The 22,195-nt window shown below is 43.7% G+C and overlaps 2 protein-coding genes across 8 annotated transcripts in view; one reads left to right on the forward strand and one right to left on the reverse strand.

The window, feature by feature from the left end:
* GABPB1 (GA binding protein transcription factor subunit beta 1) overlaps positions 1-22,195 on the reverse strand; it is a 113,660-nt gene that overhangs the window by 89,707 nt on the left and 1,758 nt on the right. The window contains exon 1 of one of the 6 annotated variants that reach the window (XM_056572191.1): positions 22,090-22,144. The exons of the other annotated variants lie outside the window; for them this stretch is intronic. The gene's annotated coding sequence lies outside the window, so the exon portion shown is untranslated. Of the gene's footprint in view, positions 1-22,089; positions 22,145-22,195 lie in introns of those variants that run through there. 6 annotated transcript variants of the gene reach the window in all.
* The window catches only part of USP8 (ubiquitin specific peptidase 8), a 163,051-nt gene that overhangs the window by 45,732 nt on the left and 95,124 nt on the right, over positions 1-22,195 (forward strand). The window lies entirely within an intron of this gene.

Consider the following 22,195-nt stretch of genomic DNA (forward strand, 5'->3'; position numbering starts at 1 on the left):
AAAGGCAAAAGGTCTTCTGGGGCAAAATATCTATACAACAGTACATATGCTGGAACATCTAATGTAGATTTCCAAACATTGTGCCTCCAGCTGTTCTTGCTGATTTTTGCTAAATAAATAAATAAAAGACACGCAGTATGAGCCTATGCAAGGCTATAGATGCCATTTTATGTACGGAGGGGCTGTGTGCATTAGGCCTTACGCTTTACCTTTGTGTAATGTATCTACCATGCGGCAATGCAATATAGACTATACTGCCAAAAGTCTGGACATCTGAAAGATCAAACCTATCAAAGCCAGTTGGACATCTCGTTTCAACACTTTTGGATGTTAATGTGTATATAGGCACCTTCCTGAAGCTGTAACAGCCTCCACTCCCCTGACGGAAATATTAATTTATAGGGAACCTGTCATTTTACCATAATGCATGGAAATAGGTTATATATGGTAAAATCTTCTCTCACCGTCCCCGATAGACGTTCCTGCTCACAGGGATGGTGCGGATATAAAGTTAGAATGTGTTCCCCGCCAGTCCTGTAAGTAGTCGCCTGGGCAGGGAGCTATACTCACCTAGTCCTGCTGCTCCAGCTGTAATCACACCCCCTCAGTCAACACTACAGCTCTAGCAGACAGGACTAGGAAAGTACAGTAAACCCCCGACATGCGATGGCCCCGACATATGATCAAATCGACATACGATGGCCTCTCAGAGGCCATCGCATGTCGATGTCAGCCTCGACATACGATGCTTTTATATGTCGGGGCCATCGCATTAACTGCTATCCGACCGCGCAAAATGCTTAAACTGCTGTCAGATAGCAGTTTAAGCATCCCTGACAGGTTCGCTTACCTATCCCGCTGCTCCGGGTCCACTTCGGGATCCTCCGGTGTCTTCTGTATCTTCTCCAGGGTCCGGGCCTCGCTTTCCGGCGTCGTTATTACAACCTGCGCACGCCCTGCCGGCGTAGCAGCGTAATAACGTCACCCTGTAATAACGTAATAACGTTCTGCGAGGCCCGGACCCTGCAGAAGCCGGAGGATTCCGAAGACGACGCCGGAGCAGCGGGACAGCATCGGGAGCCCCTGGGACAACATCGGGAGCGGTGAGGACGCGGTCCGGAGCGGCGGGAACAGGGGAGTATAACTTCCTATACTTTACATTGCACGAATCCCTCAACATACGATGGATTCAACAAACGATGGGTTGTTTGGAACAAATTACCATTGTATGTTTCCCAACCCAGGGGACTTACGGGCAGGGGACACTTTCAAACATCATATCCTCACCCTGCCAGCAGGAATGACTCCTTAAGATGGTGAGGAAGAAAATATTACAATATATAACATGTTGCCATGCGTTGTATATGGTAAAATCTCATGACAGGTCCCCTTTAACCCCTTAACGACCACGGACGTAAATGTAAGTCCTGGTGTGGCAGTACTTAGCACATCAGAGCGCTGCACGCGTCATACACAACAGGTTCCGGCTGCTAGCAGCAGCCGGGGTCCCCCCCAGTAATGGCTGATATCCACGATCATGCGGATGTCCGCCATTAACCCCTCAGATGCCGTGATCAGTACAGATTCCGGGATATACGAGGCTATGGTGACAAGGAAAATAAGGGGGATCAGGGTTGTCCAATACACCCACGATCCCCCTGAAGCAATAGAAGCGAGGTGGCAGGGGTGCCAAACCTCCTATCCCTCCTAATGGTCGTCAAGAAGCGACGACCAATAGCAGATCGGGGGCAACGGGGGGGGGGGGGGGTTAACTTTCGGTTTCCCCGTTCTGCCCACCCACAATAGGCGGGGCAGGACGGGGAAACCGACAGAGGAACGGCACCGAAGATCCACTTACCCATCCGACGTCAGCGGGCGATAGTGGTCTCTAAACTGTAGCCCTCCAGATGTTGCAAAACTACAACTCCCAGCATGCCAGACAGCCATTTGCTGTGTGGGCATGCTGGGATTTGCAGTTTTGCAACAGATGGAGGGCTACAGTTTGGAGATCACTGTGCAGTGATTTCTATACTGTCGGTCTCCAGATCATACAAAACTACAACTCCTAGCATGCCCACACAGCAGTTTGCCGTCTGGGCATGCTGGGATTTGTAGTTTTGCAACATCTGGAGGGTCACAGTTTGGAGATCACTGTCAGTAGTCTCTAAACTGTAGCCCTCCAGATGTTGCAAAACTGCAAATCCCAGCATGCCCAAACAGCAAACAGCTGTCTCGGCATGCTGGGAGTTGTAGTTGCGTACCTCCAGCTGTTGCATAACTACATCTCCCAGCATGCACTTCGGCGATCAGTACATGCTGGGAGTTGTAGTTTTGCAACAGCTGGAGGCACACCGGTTGGAAAGTACTGAGTTAGGTAACATAACCTAACTGAAGGGTTTCCAACCAGTGTGCCTCCAGCTGATGCAAAAGTACAACTCCCAGCATGCACGGTCTGTCAGTACATGCTGGGAGTTGTAGTTTTGCAACAGCTGGAGGTTTGCCCTGTACATTCACATGGGCGGGTTTACAGTAAGTTTCCTGCTTGAAGTTTGAGATGCGGCAAATTTTTCACCGCAGCGCAAACTCCTAGCGGGAAATTCACTGTAAACCCCTGCCAGTGCGAATGTACCCTACAAACACTACACTACGCTACATTAACACATAATAAAGGGAAAAACCCCACATATACACCCCCTTACACTGCCCGCCCCACCCAAAAAAAAAAAAATGAAAAAACGTATCGTAAGGCAGCGTTTCCAAAATGGAGCCTCCAGCTGTCCAGGCACCCTGTTTGGGAATCACTGGCGTAGAATACCCCTATGTCCACCCCTATGCAATCCCTAATTTAGTCCTCAAATGCGCAAGGCGCTCTCTCACTTCAGAGCCCTGTCGTATTTCAAGGAAATAGTTTAGAGCCACATATGGGGTATTTCCGTACTCAGGAGAAATTGCACTACAAATTTTTGGGGGGCTTTTTCTCCTTTAACCCCTTATGAAAAAGAAAAGTTGGGGGCTACACCAGCCTGCTAGTGTAAAAAAATGTACATTTTTACACTAACATGCTTGTGTTGCCCCATACTTTTTATTTTCACAAGCTGTAGAAGGAAAAAAAAAAAGACCCCCAAAATTTGTAACGCAATTTCTCCTGAGTATGGAAATACCCAATATGTGGGCGTAAAATGCTCTGTGGGCGCACAACAAGGCTCAGGAGTGAGAGCGCACTATGTACATTTGAGGCCTAAATTGGTGATTTGCACAGGGGTGGCTGATTTTACAGCGGTTCTGACATAAACGTAAAAAAATAAATACCCACATGAGACCCCATTTTGGAAACTACACCTCTCACGGAACGTAACAAGGGGTATAGGGAGCTTCAACACTACACAGGTGTTTGAAGAATTTTCATTAAAGTTGGATGGGAAAATGAAAATAATTTTTTTTTCACTAAAATGCTGGTGTTACCCTAAATTTTTTATTTTCACAAGGGAAAATTGGAAAAAAGTCCCCCAAAATTTGTAACCCCATTTCTTCTGAGTAAGAACATACCCCATATGTGGATGTAAATTGCTCTGCGGGCGCACTACAATGCTCAGAAGAGAGGGAGCGCCACTGGGCTTTTAGAGAGAAAATTTGTCCGTAATTGAAGGCCATGTGCTTACAAAGCCCCCATAGTGCCAGAACAATGGTACCCCCCCCCCACACACACACACACATGTGACCCCATTTTGGAAACTACACCCTCACGTAACATAATAAGGGGCACAGTGAGCATTTACGCCCCACAGGTGTCTGACAGATTTTTGGAACAGTGGTCCGCGAAAATGAAAAATGTAATTCTTCATTTGCACAGCCCACTGTTCCAAAGTTCTGTCAAACGCCAGTGGGGTGTAAATACTCACTGCACCCCTTATTAAATTCTGTGAGGGGTGTAGTTTCCAAAATGAGGTCACATGTGGGGGGGTCCACTGTTCTGGCACCATGGGGGGCTTTGTAAACACACATGGCCCCTGACTTCCATTCCAAACAAATTCACTCTCCAAAAGCTCAATGGCACTCCTCCTCTTCTGAGCATTGTAGTGTGCCAGCAGAGCACAAATTTTGGGGGTCATTTTCTACTATTACCCCTTGTAAAAAAAATGTAAGATTTGGGGAAAAACCAGCATTTTAGTGAAAAAAAAGTTTTTCATTTACACATCCAACTTTAACGAAAAGTCGTCAAACACCTGTGGGGTGCTAAGGCTCACTGGACCCCTTGTTACGTTCCTTGAGGGGTGTAGTTTCCAAAATAGTATGCCATGTGTTTTTTTTTTCTTTGCTGTTCTGGCACCATAGGGGCTTCCTAAAATGTGACATGCCCCCCAAAAACTTTTTCAGAAAAACTCACTCAAAAATCCCACTGTCGCTCCTTTCCTTCTGAGCCCCCTAGTGCACCCACAGAGCACTTGACATACACACATGAGATATTTCCTTACTCGAGAGAAATTGGGTTACACATTTTAGGAAGATTTCTCTCCTTTTACCCCTTGCAAAAATAAAAAATAAACTGGGTTTACAAGAACATACCAGTGTAAAAAATGAAGATTTTGAATTTTCTCCTTCAATTTGCTGCTATTCCTGTGAAACACCTAAAGGGTTAACAAACTTTTGAATGTCATTTTGGATACTTTGAGGGGTGCAGTTTTTATAATGAGGTCATTTATTGGGTATTTCTAATAAGAAGGCCCTTCAAATCCACTTAAAAAATGAGCTGGTTCCTGAAAAATTTCGATTTTGAAAATTTTGTGAATAATTGGAAAATTGCTGCTATACTTTGAAGCCCTCTGATGTCTTCCAAAAGTAAAACATGTCAACTTTATGATGCAAATATAAAGTGGACATAGTGTATATGTGAATCAATATATAATTAATTTGGAATATTGATTTTCCTTATAAGCAAAGAGCTTCAAAGTTTAAAAAAAAATGCAAAATTTCCAATTTTTTTCAGCATATTTTTGCATTTTTCACCAAGAAATTATGCAAGTATCGACAAAATGTTACCACTAACATAAAGTCGGAATCAGAATGAAAGGTAAAAGCATCCCAGAGTTATTAATGCTTAAAGTGACAGTGGTCAGATGTGCAAAAAATGGCCGGATCCTACACTGAAAATTGTCTGGTCCTTAAAGGGTTAAAGCGATTGGCTAAGCAGGCAGTTCTCCTGGGGTTGATACACCACAGGAGCAAGAGGTGAACACTGGCAGAAAAGCAGCTTTGAAGAATTGTTTCTTTTTACTTTATATAACCCTAGATTAAGATCTAAAACTATTCTGGGGCTGGAATAGCCCTTTAGGGACTGTTTATACAGAAGTCTCTTACATGGACCAGTGCGAGGGTGTTTTTTTCATCACTAATTCAATATCCTCCTCTTTGTAAACCATTTACTGTACATGGAAACATATTTCATTAGCTTTATCCATACCTGCATGAAGTATATTTTTTCTTTGCATTACACTGCATGAATGTCAAATTTGAAGGTGATAATGTGTGCTTAAAATATCCCTAGATTTGTTTTGCATTCTTAACATATATATTTCCAATAAATGCTCAGTGATACATCTTTTATACAGGGCAATTATTAGACAAAATGGGACAATGGCAGGATTTTTTTTTAACTTACGGCGGTTCCACGGTATATAACCCCCAAATCATGTCACCCGCCAGCACTGTTCTGTCCCCCCCAACCGCCCGCCCCCCCCCCCCCAAATCATCTGACCCGTGCGCGGTGTTCTGCTCCCCCCCCCCCCCAAATCATCTGACCCGCCAGCGCTGTTCTGTCCCCCCAACCGCCCCCCCCCCAATCATGTGAGCCGCGCGCGGTGTTCTGCTTCCCCCCCCCCCTAATCATCTGACCTGCCAGCACTGTTCTGCTCCCCCCAATTAATGATCAGACCAGCAGGGTACTACTCACATATGTCAAGCACTGTGAGTCAAGCACAGGTCCGCAGGTTGGAGATCACTGCTGTACGCTGTATCCCTATGCCCGGGCTGCAAAAGATACAGAAAATAAACTTTTAACTCACCCACCTCGGCCGCACGCTGTGCACTGGGGGAGGACAGCCGTCAGCCTATCACCGGCCGTAGCGATGTCCCGCCCCGGCCAGTGATAGGCTGACAGTGGGCTGAGCCTATCACTGACAGGGGCGGGACATCACTTCGGCCGGTGATAGGGTGACGGCTGTCCTGCGTTCCAGGGCCGACGTAGGCAAGTTAAAAGTTTATTTTCTTTATCTTTTGAAGCCCGTTCATAGGGATACAGCGTACAGCAGTGGTCTCCAACCTGCATTGGCTGTCCGGGCATGCTGGGAATTGTAGTTTTGCAACATCTGGAGGTCCACAGGTTGGAGACCACTGGCGTACAGTATAGAGTTCCAGCGCCGCTGTCGGCCCACAACAAAGAGGAGGGCAGTGCTTGACATCTGTGAGTAGTACCCCACTGGCTGGGTTGAGAATTAATTGGGGGGGGGAGCAGAACAGCGCAGGCGGGTAACATAGGATTAGTTCCCCGATGTGGGGACAGTGCTGCGCTGATAATACATTCCCAAGGGGGAGGGGCCCAACCGGTATTGCGGTATGGGCTAAAATTCATATCGTGCAGCCCAAAAATTTCGGTATGAACCGGTATACCGCCCAGCCCTACCAGAGATCGTCCGACAAACAAGCAATCGCTTATTTTCAGCCGATCATGGTGATTTTTCCGCCCTAAAAATCATCACTGGTCAACCGCATATCTAAATCTGTAAACAAGGTATGTGTGGCTGACAATGATGTAAGTGAATGATCCTTCCTGCAGTCCTGGCTGCACAATCATGGAGCAATATTAGGGTGCGTTCCCACAGGGCGTATACACAGCGCATTTGACGCTGCGCAAAATTTATGGCAGCAGCGGGAAATACGCTGCGTATTCCTTGCTCACTATACCCACAGTGCTTTCCGGCGGCAGCCCTATATTTTATGTACATCCCAAATAAATTATATATTGATTCACATATACAATATGTCTACTTTATGTTGGCATCATAAAGTTGACCTGTTTTTACTTTTTGAAGACATTAGAGGGCTTCAAAGTATAGCAGCAATTTTCTAAATGAAGTTTGAAATGGTTTTGAGGGGCCTTTCTGTGAGAGAAAAAAAAAAAACATAAATGGCCCTATTATAGAAACTACAACCCCTCAAAGTATTCAAAAGGACATTCAGAAAGTTTGTGGTTATCCCTTTAGGTGTTTCACAAGAAGAGCAGCAAAATGGAGAAAAATCTAAATCTGAATTTTTTACACTAACATGTTCTCGTAGCCCCATTTTTTTTCCATTTTTAAAAGTGGTTAAAGGAGAAAAAGCCCCCCAAAATTTGTAGCCAATTTCTCTTGAGTATGGAAATACCTCATATGTTACCGTAAAGTGCTCTGCGGGCTCACAACGTGGCTCAAGAGGGAAAGAACAACTGAGATTTTGGAGAACAAATTTTGCTGAAATGGTTTTGGGGGGCATGTTGCATTTAGGAAGCCCCCATGGTGCCAGAACAGCAAAAACAAATAAAAAAAATAAAAAAAATAAAAAAAAACACACCACTTGGCATACTATTTGGGAAACTACACCCCCCCAAGGAACGAAACAAGGGGTACAGTGAGCCTTAACACGCCACAGGTGTTTAAACAACTGAAGTTGGACGTGAAAATTTAAAATGATATTTTTGACACTAAAATGCTGGTGTTACCCCAAATTTTTCTTTTTCACCAGGGGTAATAGAAGAAATGGGGTTACACATTTTGGGGGGCATTTTCTCCTGAGTATGGAAATACCCCACATGTGAACATAAAGTGCTCTGCTGGTACACTACAGTGCTCAGAAGAGAAGAATTGGGCTTTTTGAAAGAGTTTTGCTGAAATGATTTTTGGGGGGCATGTTACATTTAGCAAGTCCCCAGGGTGCCAGAACAGCAAAAAAATAAAATAAAACACATGGCATACTATTTGGGAAACTACACCCCTCAAGGAACATAACAAGGGGTACAGTGAGCTTTAACACCTCACAAGTGTTTGACGGGTTTGCGTTAAACTTGGACAAGAAAATGAAAAATTAGATTTTTAACACTAAAATGAGTGTTACTCCAAATTTTTCATTTTCACATGGTGTAATAGGAGAATAACAGACATTATTTAGTGATGGACGATAGTAACAGGAGGAATAGTGTAAGCACTATTTCTTCCGTTCATTCAGCCGTCAAAAAATAAAGTCCGTTATTAATAATGGGCTATAACGGGCTAAAACCGATAATGTAAATATTTTCTTACGGCCGTATGGGATATTGTAATGGCCAATTTTTAAGGTTTTCATAACGGAACATCAAGCGGATCTTTAACCCCTTAAGGACGCAGGGTTTTTCCATTTTCATTTTTTCCTCATCACCTTCTAAAAATCATAACGCTTTAAATTTTGCGCATAAAATACCATATGATGGCTTATTTTTTGCGCCACCAATTCTACTTTGCAGTGACATCAGTCATTTTACCCAAAAATCCACAGCGAAACGGAAAAAAAATTCATTCTGCAACAAAATTGAAGAAAAAAAATTTCATTTTGTAAATTTTGGGGGCTTCTGTTTCTACGCAGTGCATTTTTCGGTAAAAATAACACCTTATCTTTATTCTGTAGGTCCATACGGTTAAAATGATCCCCTACTTATATAGGTTGGATATTGTCGTTCTTCGGAAAAAAAACTCAACTACATGCAGGAAAATTTATATGTTAAAAATTATCATCTTCTAACCCCTATAACTTTATTTTTCCGTGTACGGGCCAGTATGAGGGCTCATTTTTTGCGCCGTGTTCTGAAGTTTTATCGGTACCATTTTTGTATTGATCAGACTTTTTGACACCTTTTTATTCATTTTTTCAGGATATAAAAAGTGACCAAAAATGCACTATTTTGGACTTTGGAATTTTTTGCGCGCACGCCATTGATCGTGCGATTTAATTAACGATATATTTTTATAGTTCGGACATTTTCGCACGCGCCAATACCACATGTTTTTTTATTTACACCGTTTTTTTTATGGGAAAAGGGGGGTGATTCAAACTTTTATTATGGAAGGGGTTAAATGATCTTTGTTAACTTTTTTTTCGCAGTGTTGTAGCTCCCATATGGACCTATAACACTGCACACACTGATCTATGCTGATCCCTGCAGAGCCATAGCTTTGCACGGATCAGTGAGATAGGGGCTTGATTGCTCAAGCCTGTAGCTCAGGCTTGGAGCAATCAATCGACGATCGGACGCTGCGGAGACAGGTAGGTAAGGAGACCTCCGCCTGCGTCCCAGCTGATCGGAACATTGCGTTTTTATCGCGATGTCCCGATCAGCCCGCCTGAGCTGCCGGGAAGCGTTTACTTTCGCTTTCAGACGCGGCGGTCAACTTTGATCGCCGTGTCTGAAGGGTTAACAGCGCGCGGCACGATTGATGCTGGGCGCTGTTAGCCCAGGGTCCCGGCTATGGTTAGCAGCTGGGACAGACCATGTGTGAAGCGGGATCACGGTGTGACATTTGTGGCCTACGGCATATCAGTAGCTGACGGTTACATACATTCAGGGGATAATACAAAAAAGAAACACCCACATGCGACAGTTACAGAAAGTACCAACCCTGAGGAATGGGTATAGGGGTAAAGAGGACATTTTGAACGCACGGGTGTTTCCTACGTTTATTTTCCAGGAATGGATGAAGGGTAGCTTTTGAAAATTGCACATTCAACCTATACTCTGCTTCATCTTTATGGGAACAACTAATATGTGAATTGTCACCTGGAAATACGACAGAGCTCATGAGGGAGTTTGGGTTTACAATTTTAACCCCTTAAGGACCCAGCCAATTTTCACTGTAGGACCCAGCCATTTTTTACAATTCTGACCACTGTCACTTTAAGCATTAATAACTCTGGGATGCTTTTACCTTTCATTCTGATTCCGAGATTGTTTTTTCGTGACATATTCTACTTTATGTTAGTGGTAAAATTTTGTCGATACTTGCATCATTTCTTGGTGAAAAATTCCAAAATTTGATGAAAAAAATTGAAAAATGTTGCACTTTTTTTTTACTTTGAAGCTCTCTGCTTATAAGGAAAATTTATATTCCAAATGATATATGGATTCACATATACAATATGTCTACTTTATGTTTGCATCATAAAGTTGACATGTTTTTACTTTTGGAAGAAACCAGAGGGCTTCAAAGTTCAGCAGCAATTTTCCAATTTTTCACAAAATTTTCAAAAATCTAAATTTTTCAGGGACCAGTTCAGTTTTGAAGTTGATTTGAAGGGCCTTCTTATTAGAAATACCCCACAAATGACCCCATTATAAAAACTGCACCCCTCAAAGTATTCAAAAGGTTTGTTAACCCTTTAGGTGTTTCACAGGAATAGCAGCAAATTGAAGGAGAAAATTCTAAATCTTCATTTTTTACACTGGCATGTTCTTGTAGACCCAGTTATTGGATTTTTACAAGGGGTAAAAGGAGAGAAATCTTCCCAAAATGTGTAACCCAATTTCTCTCTAGTAAGAAAATACCTCATATGTGTATGTCAAGTGTTCGGCGTTCGCAGTAGAGGGCTCAGAAGGGAAGGAGCGACAGTGGAGCGACATTTTGGAGAGTGAGTTTTTCTGAAATGGTTTTTGGGGGGCATGTCACATTTAGGATGTGACCCTATGGTTCCAGAACAGCAAAAAAAAAAAAAAAAATGGTATACCATTTTGGAAACTACACCCCTCAAGGCACGTAACAAGGGGTCCAGTGAGCCTTAACACCCCACAGGTGTTTGACGACTTTTCGTTAAAGTTGGATGTGTAAATGATTTTTTTTTTTTTTTTTCACAAAAATGCTAGTTTTCCCTCAAATTTAAAATTTTTACAAGGGATAATAGGACAAAATGCCCCCCAAAATTTGTAACCCCATCTTTTCTGAGTATGGAAATACCCCATGTGTGGACGTCAAGTGCTCTGCTGGCGCACTACAATGCTCAGAAAAGAAGGAGAGCCATTGAGCATTTGGGAAAAAAAAATTTGTTTGGAATGGAAGTCAGGTGCCATGTGCATTTACAAAGCCGCCCGTGGCATTTGATAGATCTTTGGAACAGTGGGCTGTGCAAACAAAAAAATTACATTTTTCATTTTCACGGACCACGGTTCCAAAAATCTGTCAGACACCTGTGGGGCATAAATGCTCACTGTACCCCTTATTACGTTATGTGAGGGGAATAGTTTGCAAAATGGGGTCACATGTGGGGGGGGGTCCATTGTTCTGGCACTGTGGGGGGCTTTGTAAACACACGTGGCCTTCAATTCCGGACAAATTTTCTCTTCAAAATCCCAATGGCGCTCCTTCTCTTCTGAGCATTGCAGTTCGCCCGCAGAGCCCTTTACATCTACACATGGGGTATGCTCTTACTCAGAAGAAATGGGCTTACAAATTTTGGGGGGCTTTTTTCCAATTTTCCCTTGTGAAAATGAAAAATTTAGGGTAACACCAGCATATTAGTGATTTTTTTTAATTTTTTTTAAATGTTTCCATCCAAATTTGAAGAATTTTCATTAAACACCTGTGGGGTGTTAAGGCTCACTATACCCTTGTTACGTTCCGTGAGGTGTGTAATTTCCAAAATGGGGTCACATGTGGTTATTTCTTTTTTTACGTTTATGTCAGAACCGCTGTAAAATCAGCCACCCCTGTGCAAATCACCAATTTAGGCCTCAAATGTACATAGTGCGCTCTCACTCCTGAGCCTTGTTGTGCGCCCGCAGAGCATTTTACGCCCACCTGTGGGGTATTTCTGTACTCAGGGGAAATTGCGCTACAAATTTTGGGGGTTTCTTTTTCCTTTTAACGATTGTGAAAATAAAAAGTATGGGGCAACACCAGCATGTTAGTGTAATTTTTTTTAAATTTTTTACACTAACAAGCTGGTGTAGCCCCCAACTTTTCCTTTTCATAAGGAGTAAAAGCCCCCCAAAATTTGTAGTGCAATTTCTCCTGAGTACAGAAATACCCCATATGTGACCCTAAACTGTTTCCTTGAAATACGACAGAGCTTCAAAGTGAGAGAGCGCCTTGCGCATTTGAGGACTAAATTAGGGATTGCATAGTGGTGGACATAGGGGTATTCTACGCCAGTGATTCCCAAACAGGGTGCCTCCAGCTGTTGCTAAATTCCCAGCATGCCTGAACAGTCAGTGGCTGTCCGGAAATGCTGGGAGTTGTTTTGCAACAGCTGGAGGCTCAATTTTGGAAACACTACCGTACGATACGTTTTTCTTTTTTATTACAGTGTAAGGGGGTGTATATGTAGTGTTTCACCCTTTATTATGTGTTAATGTAGTGTAGTGTTTTTAGGGTACATTCACACTAGCGGGTTATGGTGAGTTTCCCGCTAGGAGTTTGCACTGCGGCAAAAAATTTGCCGCAGCTCAAACTTCAAGCAGGAAACCTACTGTAAACTGGCCCGTGTCAATGTACCCTGTACATTCACATTGGGGGGGGGGGCAAACCTACAGCTGTTTCAAAACTACAACTCCCAGCATGTACTGACAGACCGTGCATGCTGGGAGTTGTACTTTTGCAAAAGCTGGAGGCACACTGGTTGGAAAACCTTCAGTTAGGTTATGTTACCTAACTCAGTATTTTCCAACCAGTGTGCCTCCAGCTGTTGCAAAACTACAACTCCCAGCATGTACTGATCACCAAAGGGCATGCTGGGAGATGTAGTTATGCAACATCTGGAGGTAAGCAACTACAACTCCCAGCATGCCGAGACAGCTGTTTGCTGTTTGGTTTTGCAACATCTGGAGAGCTACAGTTTAGAGACCACTGCACAGACTGTGGCCCTCCAGATGTTGCAAAACTACAAATCCCAGCATGCCCAGACAGCAAATAGCTGTGTGGGCATGCTAGGAGTTGTAGTTTTGCAAGATCTGGAGGGCTACAGTTTAGAGACCACTGTCTTCCGTAGGAGCCGTATTCCGTAGGAGCCGTATTGCCGTCCTCTGCTGCCGCCGATCTCCACCGTCGATCATCGCCTCCGCAGATAGGTAAGTGGACCTCCGGCGCCGGTCCCAGTCGGTTTTCCCCGTTCCTCCCTGCCTATTGTGGGTGGCCAGAATGGGGAAAACCGAATGTTAACCCCTACCATCTCACTCCTATCCTTTCAGGGGGATCGTGGGTGTCTTGGACAACTCTGATCCCCCTTATTTTGCAGGTCACCATAGAACCGTACATGACCCTTAGGGGACTTTTAGGAGGAATCGTTAGATTCCTCAAACAGATCAATGTAGTACCATAGAATTACATTGATTGTGTGCTCTGCACTCAATTGATGAAGCCTGGTCCTGCCAGGCTTTATCAATCTCAGAGCCAGGACCAGCACCGGAGGAGGGGGGTGAGATCCCTTGGACAGCGGTGATCTAAAAGGGTTAATAGCCGGATGCGGCGATCGCCGTATGTCGGTTATTAACGCCGGCCCTCAGCTACAAGAATCAGCTGGCGTGGCCGGCCTGTATGGCGCGGGCTCGAGTCGTTAACGGCACAAGGGCGTGTATACACGTCCTTGGTCGTCGTTAAGGGGTTAATTGAAATTATTGAAGAGAATTACAGGAATGGATTTAAAAAAAAAAAAAAAAGGAGGAGATGTCTCAGTCTTCCCTTTGGACACGACTTCAATTTCTAATTGGTTTCTGGCTATGTATTCAATAATTGCAATTAACCCCTTAAGGACTCAGCCCATTTTTTCAAATCTGACCACTGTCACTTTATGCATTAATAACTCTGGGATGTTTTTACCAATCATTCTGATTCAGATAGTTTTTTCATATTTTACTTTAGGTTAGTGGTAAATTTTTGTCAATACTTGCATCATTACTTGGTGACAAATTCCCAAATTTAGCACTTTTCGAACGTTGAAATTCTCTGCTTGTAAGGAAAATGGACATACCAAATAAATTATATATTGATTCACATACAATATGTCTTCTTTATGTTTGCATCATAAAGTTGACATGTTTTTACTTTTTGAAGACATCAGAGGGCTTCAAAGTATAGCAGAAATTTTCACACAAAAAAATTCAAAATCTGAATTTTTCAGGGACCAGTTAAGTTTGTAGTGGATTTGAGGGTCCTTTCTGTGAGAAATACCCCATAAGTGACCCCATTACAGAAACTGCACTCCTCAAAGTATTCAAAATTACAGTCAGAAAGTTTGTTAACCCTTTCACAAGAATGGCAGCAAAGCAGAGGAGAAAAATTAAAATCTGTATTTTTTTTTTTTTACACTAACATGTTCTTGTAGCCCCATTTTTACAAGCGGTAGAAGGAGAAAATGGCCCCCAAAATTTAAAACCCCATTTCTTCTGAGTATGGAAATATCTCATATGTGGACGTAAAGCGCTCTGCGGGTGCACTACAATGCTCAGAAGGGAAGGAGCAAAATTTGGCTTTTGCAAAGAGAATTTTTCTGAAATGTTTTTTGGGGGGCATGTTGCATTTAGAAAGTCACCAGGGTGCCAGAACAGCTATTTAACCCCTTAACGACGCAGGACGTATATTTACGTCCTGCGCCGGCTGCCGCGATCCCGCATCATATCGCGTCGGTCCCGGCGCTCATCAACGGCCGGGACCCGCGGCTAATACCACACATCGCCGATCGCGGCGATGTGCGGAATTAACCCTTTAGAAGCGGCGGTCAAAGCTGACCGCCGCTTCTAAAGTGAAAGTGACCCGGCTGCCAAGTCGGGCTGTTCAGGACCGCCGCGGTGAAATCGCGGCGTCCCGAACAGCTGACAGGACACCAGGAGGGCCCTTACCTGCCTCCTCGGTGTCCGATTGGCGAATGACTGCTCCGTGCCTGAGATCCAGGCAGGAGCAGTCAAGCGCCGATAACACTGATCACAGGCGTGTTAATACACGCCTGTGATCTGTGTAAAAGATCAGTGTGTGCAGTGTTATAGGTCCCTATGGGACCTATAACACTGCAAAAAAAAAAGCAAAAAAAAAAAAAGTGTTAATAAAGGTCATTTAACCCCTTCCCTAATAAAAGTTTGAATCACCCCCCTTTTCCCATAAAAAAAAAATAAAACAGTGTAAAAAAAATTAAAAAAAATAAACATATGTGGTATCGCCACGTGCGTAAATGTCTGAACTATAAAAATATATTATTAATTAAACCGCACGGCCAATGGCGTACGCGCGAAAAAAATTCCAAAGTCTAAAAAAGCGCATTTTTGGTCACTTTTTATACCATTAAAAAATGAATAAAAAGTGATCAAAAAGTCCGATCAAAACAAACTTCAGATCGCGGCGCAAAAAATGAGTCCTCATACCGCCCTGTACGGTGAAAAATAAAAAAAGTTATAGGGGTCAGAAGATGACATTTTTAAACGTATAACTTTTCCTGCATGTAGTTATGATTTTTTCCAGAAGTGCGACAAAATCAAACCTATATAAGTAGGGTATCATTTTAAAGGGGTACTCCGGTGAAAACCTTTTTTCTTTTTAAATCAACTGGGGGCAGAAAGTTAAACATATTTGTAAATTACTTCTATTAAAAAATCTTAAACCTTCCTGTACTTATTAGCTGCTGAATACTACAGAGGAAATTCTTTTCATTTTGGAATGCTCTCTGATGACATCACGAGCACAGTGCTCTCTGCTGACGTTATAATAATAATAACGCTTCATTTATTGATGTCTTTAGTGGGATTTGAACCCAAGTCCCCAGCACTGCAAGGCAGCAGTGCTAACCACTGAGCCTCCATGCTGCCCTTAGCCTACATCTGCTATGCATGGTTGCTAAAATGGACAGAGATGTCAGCAGAGAGCACTGTGCTCTTGATGTCAACAGTGTTCCAAAAATAAAGGAATTTCCTCTGTAGCATTCAGCAGCTAATAAGTACTGGAAGGATTAAGATTTTTTAATAGAAGTAATTTACAAATATGTGTAACTTTCTGCCACCAGTTGATTTAAAAGAAAAAAAGGTTTTTACCGGAGTACCCCTTTAACCGTATGGACCTACAGAATAATGATAAGGTGTAATTTTTACCGAAATATGCACTGCGTAGAAACGGAAGCCCCCAAAAGTTACAAAATGGTGTTTTTTCTTCGATTTTGTCGCACAATGATTTTTTTTTCCTTTCGCCGTGCATTTTTGGGTAAAATGACTAATGTCACTGCAAAGTAGAATTGGTGACGCAAAAAATAAGCCATAATATGGATTTTTAGGTGGAAAATTGAAAGGGTTATGATTTTTAAAAGGTAAGGAGGAAAAAACGAAAGTGCAAAAATGGAAAAACCCTGAGTCCTTAAGGGGTAAAAAAAAATTTAAAAAAACACACATGGCACACTATTTGAGAAACTACACCCCTCAAGTAACGTAAAAAGGGGTATAGTGAGCCTTAACACCTCACTGGTGTTTGAGGACTTTTTGAAAAAGGTGGACATGAAAATAAAAAAATTGATCTTGAAAACACAAATGCTAGTGTGACCCCAAATTTTCTAATTTCCACATGGGGAAAAGGAGAAAAAGGCCCCAAAATTTAAAGCCTAATTTCTCACGAGTATGGAAATATCCCATATGTGGACATAAAGTCTCAGAGCAGAAGGAGTGCCATTGAGCTTTTTTGGAGAGAGAATTTGGCTGGAAATTAAGTAGGGGGCCCATATGCGTTTACAAAGCCCCCAGGGTGCCAGAACAGCAGAACCCCCCCCCCCCCCCTACATGTGACCCCATTTTGTAAACTACACCACTCCCAGAATGTAATAAGGGGTGCAGTGAGTATTTACACCCCACTGGAGTTTGACAGATCTTTGGAACAGTGGGCTGTGCAAATAAAAAAAAATATTTTTCATTTTCACTGACTTAAAAAAAAAAATCTATCTTTTTAGATTCCTTGTGGGGTGTAGTTTCCAAAATGGGGTCACATGTGGGGGGAGGGGTTCACTGTTCTGGCAGCATGGGGGCTTTGTAAACGCACTTGGCCTTCAATTTCAGCCAAATTCGCTCTCCAAAAAACAAATTTTGCTACTTTTCTTCTGAGCATTGTAGTGTGCCCGCAGAGCACTTTATGTTCACAAATGGGGTATTTCCTTACTCAGGAGAAAAAGCCCCCCAAAATTTGTAACCCCATTTCTTCTATTTCCCTTTGTGAAAATGAAAAGCAGGGGTGTGGAAATTTGTCCACGGGACTAAAATGGAGCAAAATCTACTTGTCTCTCATGACGATCCACTTGTCCGGCCAATTTTCGCTTTTACGCTCTGATTTTTTCCTCCTCGCCCTATAATAGCCATAACTACCTACTATAATGACACCTTTTAATTTTTCAATAACATATTCTCTGAACCCAAAAATATATATTTATTTGGGGGAAGTGAAATTGAAATAGTAAAAGATAATTTTGCCGATTTGGTGGTTTTCTTTTCTGCGCCATTTACTTTGTGGTTGAGGTAACATGTTAGTTTTATACTTTAGGCGCCTGATTACAGCGATACCAGATTTGTATCGTTTACGTCATGTTTTACTAATTCTGAACGTTTTCTAATTTTTTTAATTGCCAGTTTTTAACCCCTGTAGCTTTATATTTTTTTTCCGCATACCAGGCTGTATGAGGGCTCATGTTTTGCGCCATAATCTGTTTTTTGTATCGGTACCATTTTGGTATTGATCTGACTTTTTAACTTTTTTTTATGGGATATTATAAAAATTGCAAATCTGTGGTTTGGAATTTTTTTTACATTTACCGTACGGGATACATAATGTTATATTTTAATAGGTTGTCCAATTATGCACGAAGCGATACCAAATATGTTTATTTTTATTATGTTTTTATATAGGAAAAGGGGGTGATTTGAACTTTTAACATGGAAGGGGTTAATGCAGCGGTCTTCAAACTGTGGCCCTCCAGATGTTGCAAAACTACAACTCCCAGCATGCCCGGACAGCCAACGGCTGTCCTGGCATGCTGGGAATTGTAGTTTTGTAACATCTGGAGGGCCACAGTTTGAAAGACACATTAACCTAGTGGTCTTCAAACTTTTATTAAAACTTTTTTTTTTTACACTTTATTAGATTTATGAGGAATCATTAGATTCCTCAGACAGATGAATAGAGTTCTATTGAACTCTATTAATCTGTGTGCTCTGTGATCCATTGATAGAGCCTAGTCCAGCCAGGATCTATAAATGACAGAGCCGGGACAGGAGGAAGCAGAGGTAAGTCCTCCGGCTACCTCTATAGTGGATCGCCCCCCTGCGATCGCGCTGGGGGGGGGGGGGGGGGGGGGGGGCGCGATCCACCCCACTAGCCCACCAGGGAGCATTCACATCTCCCTTTAGATGCCGCTGTCAGCTTTGACAGCGGCAATCTAAAGGGTTAATAGCCAGCCGCATGCTGGATATTAGCGGCGGCCTCCGGTTACTGAGAACAGCCGGGGCTGCAGAGTATGGAGCGGGCAGGAATCCCGAGCCCGCTCCATACTGCCCTGTGAGCGCCGCAAGCATCTCCCCGTGCAGACGGGCTTCCTCCCCTCAGCTCTCCGAAGCTACAGCTGGGGGGAGTGAAGGCAGAGGACGCAGGTCTGCATGGGGAGAAATAAGCCACGCCCCCTCATCTCCCCCCGCACGTCTGCAGAGCAGGGGAGAGAAGACAAATACACAGCTTCTCAACTCCCCTGCTCTGCTTCCGAGGATACAGTTTTTTATTGTCGGAGGCGGCAGAGTATGGAGCGGGCAGGAGTCGGCAGCCCGCTGCATACAGACTGCAGATCGCCACCGCACTTGTCAGGTCCGGCCCTGCTTGCTCGAAGCCGGGCTAAGGGCCGGACAAATTCACCTGCCCGGCGCCCAAAACTGCTAGTCCCGGGCGTCGGGCGATAGGAATTCCACATCCCTGAAAAGTATGGGGCAACACCAGCATGTTAGTGTAAAGATATATACATAGATTTTTTTTTTTTTTTTTTTTTTACAACAGGCTGGTGTAGCCCCCAACTTTTCGTTTTCATAAGGGGGTAAAAGTAGAAAAAGCCCCCCAAAATATGTAACAATTTCTCCTAAGTAGGAAAATACCTCACATGTGGCCCTTAACTGTCACATTTGAGGCCTAAATTAGGGATTTGGATAGGGACATACCCAGATACAAGGGTTACAATTACCTCTGCCTACAACAATATAGTTGTAGTAGTGTGCCTCCTGCTTTTGCATAACTACAACTCCCAGCATCATCTTTAGCTGTCAGTGCATGCTGAGATTTGTAGTTTTGCAACAGCTGGAGGCACACTGATTGAGAAACACAGAGTAAGGGTCTGTTACTTCACAGTGTTTCCGCACCAGTGTGTCTCCAGGTGCTGCAAAACTACAACTCCCAGCATGCACTGACAGACCCTGTATACTGGGAGTTGTAGTTATGCAAAACCAGAAGGCACACCACTACAACTCTCAGCATGCCCTTTTGTTGTCCGTGCATGCTAGGAATTGTAGTTAAGCAATAGTAGCTGTTGCATAACTATAACTCCCAGCATGCAGACAGCCAAAGGGCATGCTGAAAGTTTTAGTGGTGTGCCACCGGTTGTTGCATAACTACAACTCCCAGCATGCTCTTTGGCTGTCAGTGCATGCTGGGAGTTGTAGTTTTACAAAAGCCGAAGACGCACTGGTGCAGAAACACCGAGTTAGGTAACAGAACCAAACTCTTTTTTCCGCACCAGTGTGCCTCCAGCTGTTTCAAAACTACAACTCCCAGCATGCAGTGAATGCCAAAGGGCATGCTGTGAGTTGTAGTGGTGTGCCTTCTGCTGTTGCATAACAACAACTCCCAGCATGCCCTTTTGTGCATGCTGGGAGTTGTTGCTAAGCAACAGCAGGAGGCACCCTGATCACACCACAGATGCCAGGGATCAAGGGCCCCAGCTGCCAGTGTAAACTCCTGGCACCTCTCTCGCCTTCCGGAATAGGGGCGGAGCAGGTGCCATCAGTGACATCCCCAGCAGGAGCCCTGATTCGTCAGCCGGTAACAGCCGACGAATCAGGGTGATCATTAGGTGGCACCAGTGCCACCTCACTCCTGCAGCGTAAGGGTGTTTGGGGCTGTCTCGGACAGCCCCAATCACCCCCTTTTTTCAGGGTCACTAGAGACTCAATTGACCTGGAAACACCGGTCTCAATTGACTGGCGATTTACAGCAATCACCGACATGGGGGGTCTCAGGCCCCCCTCCTCCATGGCCTTTGCACGGGCTGCCTGCTGAACGGTTTTCAGCTGGCATCCCGTTCCAGTCGAACACCCTAAGTGGTTAACTACTTTTAACATGTCAACACACCTAAAGAGCTCAACAAACAAGTGTATGATATTGGGTATGGACCCTTAGGTGGGGGGTGTATGTATATATATTTATATTGTGATACTGTGGCAAAGAAAGGGTATATTTCCTTGGCTCACCGTGGAGAAACCTCCACCTGTGGCCTAGTTATTGAGGCAGCAGAGAAGGGAGGTGTGTTTATACGGAAGAGAAACCGTATAGTCTGGGCTCTCCCTAGGAAACAGCAGGATGGCTGTAAGGGGGAGACACGGGTCCTGCTGAGGAACACACAGCCCGAGCTGTGAGTGGTCCAAAGAGTGGTGTGAACTGTGAATAGAAGGTTGCAGGAGGCATATGTTTAACTGGCTGTGGGTAGCTCACCAGTTATTAGTCAGGGCATTCTGATCTGAGTAGTTAGTGACAAGACGGTCTAGGATTTTATTTGTCCCGTGGCAGTGTCCAGGACGATCCTAGAGCAAACCCCAGGGAGGAACTCTTACAAAAAAAATGTTTTATTTTTTTTGCACAATATGGATAAAATATGCGATTGCGATTATGGGCCTAAATATTGCGATTTTGATGTGATCTAATAAATTGTGAAATTCACACCATTTCATGTCCAATCTCCTCCATTTTACAGCTATCCACTGATTTTATGCACACCGCCCATTTCACATCTCCCCATTTAATTTCTCTCCCCCCCCCCCAGTCACATCTTCTCCCATCACATTTCCCCTCTACGTCACATTCTCCCCCCCATATCATATCTACCCCCCTCACATTCTCTCTCCATATCAACCCAGCAGGACAGTAGTAAAGGGGAAGGAGTCCTGACAGATAATTTAATAAAAATCCTTTATTTAAAATTAAAAGATATGATGAAATCACCAAACTGACTTCATAGATAACCTCTCACATGTAACATGAGGCCAGTGATTGACTGTAGCGGCCTATTCAGTGTCCGGTGACGTGTGGTACCGTGTTGGCATGGAAGCAGAAGCAAATAGTGTGAGTCTTTATCATTTTTCAATATCTTGTGGAAAACCTGAAGGACGCAGATATTTTTATTTCACGCTGCAAATGTGCCAAAGGCAATCAGAGGGAATGCAGATTGAGCTCCTGGCTGTGTCCTGATAGCTCTGTGTGTGCGCTTGCAGCAGATATCTACAGCGGGAAATCCGCCACTACGAGCCAACACAGAGCTATCCGGCTGCTGGATGGAGCTCGCTCTTCATTCCCTCTGTGACTGCCACATCGGCAGCATGAAATACACTGCAGAATAGACCATTCTACTGGGAAAGTATGTAGTGTACACGGGCCCCAAAAGTGCGTTCTTTCCGTGTTTTTTGTCTCAGTACATTTAATTTCAACTATGTAATTGTAAACAAAACAAAAAATATACTACATATATAACATTTTTTATATGGAGTCAATAGAAAACAGATTGTTCTAAAAGTTAATGCTGCTGTATGCCATGAACATACAGTGATCTCAACTTACAATGGCCTCAACATACACAAGTCTTTTCTGGAGCATTGTAACTTGAAACCAGACAACATACAATGCTACGGACAGTCCAGACCTGTGAAACGTATCAATACCTGGAAGAACTGACCAATCAGAATGGGCATTTTACTGGTAAAACACCTGTATAATTGAAGTGCACGCACTGACTGGTAGCGCCCCCTACAGTACAGGGAGGTATTACATGTTCTGTGCTCTTTACCTGTGCCAAGGTTAGCTGCTCCTTTGGACATCAGGTGAGGGCGGCTCCATTTTACATTTTTTAGGACACTGGGGGAGATTTATCAATACCTGTGCAGAGGAAAACT

This window comes from Hyla sarda, chromosome 4 (assembly GCF_029499605.1).
Source record: "Hyla sarda isolate aHylSar1 chromosome 4, aHylSar1.hap1, whole genome shotgun sequence".
NCBI classification, from domain to species: Eukaryota; Metazoa; Chordata; class Amphibia; order Anura; family Hylidae; genus Hyla; species Hyla sarda.